Consider the following 2786-nt stretch of genomic DNA (forward strand, 5'->3'; position numbering starts at 1 on the left):
GAGACCGTGGATGGGCGTGCGACATAGGAAGTAGAATGAGACTAATGGTTGTACCGCAACTACGGCCAATTGCTATCCATACTGCCTGTTTGCTGCTAGATGACTGCCAGATTCCCCTGCCCCCCCTGCACTGAGCTCTCACTGAGCTCAGCGGGGAGAACTTGACACAAAGACACACATCTGTTTACATTGTGAAGGCTGTGATTGGGCACAGCCACCACATGATCGGGAGGGCCAATCACAGAGCCCATATCCTGATCTGTGCTCGGCTGTGTCCTGTGATCATAGCGGGCGTGCTGTGGGCACTCATTCTGAGGACGTTCCTGAACATTAGACATGTGCACAACAAAAAATTTAGTTTAGTTTAGTTTCGTCTTGTTTCCGTGGATTCGTAACGATTCGTAATTTCGTAATACGCGAGGGTTCATATTCGGACTCGTTCGTATTTTCGTGATAGTTGTATTTTTGTTAAACTTTAAACGATATAATTCGGAATTCCGTTAGTCTAGCAATTCGTAATTTCATAAGACGCGGTTTGATTCGGAGTCGTTCGTATTTTCGTTGATACTGAATGATTCGTAATTCTGTCTAATTTTCTTTGATTCGAAATTCGTAATTTTGTTAGATAATCATTTTTGTTTATTCGGTACACTTCTCGTAATTTAGTAATTGTTACTTTTGTGAGATTGCCTTTCCCGTTGATTCCTAGTTTCGTAACATTGTTTTGTTTTCATTGATTCGAGTCTACTAGCGTGCTTCAAATGGATTCGTACATTCGTAAATACATCGTGGTCATTCGTAATGTTTCGCGATCTCGTATTTTAGTTTCGTTTTCAACACGCAGCTAGCCAGCTATAGCCCCTGTACACCATTTTGAGAGGGTGTATTGTGCATTGGTGTGGTGAGGTGTGGGAGCTGGGAGGAGCAGAGAGCAGAGAGTGAGATAGTTTTTTTTTGTAGTTGTTTTTGAGTGGTTTGGTAGAGAGTGTGGAGGTGGAGTGGAGCAGAAGCATGGCCAAAAACGGAGACATGTGTCCCCCACTACATCAGAGAGTGCGGACTCAGACATGCAGCAACCCCACCAAAGCAAGCGACAAAGATCAAGGGGGCCTGTATTTACCCAAGAGGAGAATGCTGCATTGGTTGCTGCAGTTCTAATAGAAAAAGTGACACTCTTCTGCCAAACTGTGCCAACATCCGAGAAGGCAGTAGGCTGGGGACGAGTCCGGGACTCCGTGAATGCGGTCTCCAATTTTCGCAGGCCCACCACTGGCATCAGATACAGGTAATTATTCCAATATTCTTTCACTCTTAGAATACACATTTGTAAAAAATACACAGTGTAATAGTCAATAAAAAGTAACAGTTCTACTTTACAAAACTATTTATTTGGCACAGCCACATACAGAAGAGAACATTCACATACATGGAAATATTGTAATGTATAAAACCATCAATGTGTGAAACGACAGGTTGCTTTTCAAAAAAATAAATCAGTTTGGTTTCTATTTTATGTAACTAATAATGTTTATTTTTCATGTGCAGATTCTATGATTGTCGGGCGGCAGTCATCAAAAAGCTGAAGAAGCGTCTACGGGGAGAGCATATTAGGGGAAAGCCTGTTGAGTTACGAGAGTGGGAGGCAAAGCTGAGAGATGGCCTTGGCCTTCTGGCAGAGGATGTCCCTGGAGTCAGCAGCAAGGGTCCACATCAAAGAGCTGGTGGTGAGTAAAATGAAATATATCATTATATATTGCAGTTATATGGTTGTTTCAAGCTCACTATTATTTTTTATGACTATGCATGTGAGACTTACGTTTTTCTTTACATACATGTTTTCCAGATCGAGCAACATCATCTGTAGAGCGATCAGCTCCAAGTCCATCCCATCGACATTCTGGTGAGTACCTAACACAAAGACAAAGGATGTATAATGATAAACTTCTATTTAAAGTGGTGTTCCACCCTAAAAAAAAAAAAAGTCACGATTGTGCCTAAAAAAAAATAAAAAAAAACATTTGGATATTTTTTTTTTTACTCACCTCTAAATGTCTGTTGCTAGGGGGTCCCTCGTAGTCTGCCTCTTCCAGTGCCTGGGCTGGTGACATCACTTCCCCCTCGGCACAGGAAGGGCTCAGCTCTGCTCCCTCCCTCCTGTCAATCATCTGGGACCCATTACAGGTCCCAGGTGACTGAGCGGCCAATCACGGTGCGCGGCACCGCTTGCACATGCGCAGTGGGTGCCAGGCTGTGAAGCCACAGCCCGGCGCCCACAGTTGCAATGCCGACGCCACTCAATGGAGGGGGAGACGAGCGGGGCTTCGATCCCCCCCATCGCTGGACCCTGGGACAGGTAAGTGTCCAATTCAAAGTCAGCAGCTGCAGTATTTGTAGCTGCTGACTTTTATTTATTTTTTTTTTGGACTGGCCCTCCTCTTTAACATTTAAAGCAGGCATCACTAAATGGCAGACTGTGGGCCAGATGTGGACCAAGTCACTGTGCCATCTGGAACACCACAGTCTAGCCATTTAGGTGCCGGTTCTGTCTGCCTTCCTCTGCCGCTGTCACTATCTCAGAGCTGATGAAAATAACTTCACAAGTTAAACAGGTGATTGGTTGCTATGCGGCCCTAGAAACCAATCAACTGCTGGTTAACTTCAGCACCTCGTGCTCCCACCCATTATTCAGTGCTGCTGTGTCTCCGGCTCTGTGTGCCCAAATAAGGTAGGATGGGGCAGCGCTGCAGGGGGGATGTGAAAGTGTCAAAGGTGCAGAGGCTGTGTAA

At 44.9% G+C, this 2786-nt stretch overlaps 1 long non-coding RNA gene across 1 annotated transcript; it reads right to left on the reverse strand.

Annotated features, from left to right (window-relative positions):
- Positions 1–1366: 1366 nt before the first annotated feature.
- LOC141147703 (uncharacterized) lies at positions 1367–2008 on the reverse strand. The gene is made up of 2 exons (XR_012245110.1): positions 1817–2008; positions 1367–1718 (listed from the first exon to the last, which is right to left on the reverse strand). It is a non-coding gene; the product is annotated as an uncharacterized lncRNA (long non-coding RNA).
- Positions 2009–2786: the final 778 nt, after the last annotated feature.

This window comes from Aquarana catesbeiana, linkage group LG06, assembly GCF_042186555.1.
Source record: "Aquarana catesbeiana isolate 2022-GZ linkage group LG06, ASM4218655v1, whole genome shotgun sequence".
In the NCBI taxonomy this organism is placed as follows: Eukaryota; Metazoa; Chordata; class Amphibia; order Anura; family Ranidae; genus Aquarana; species Aquarana catesbeiana.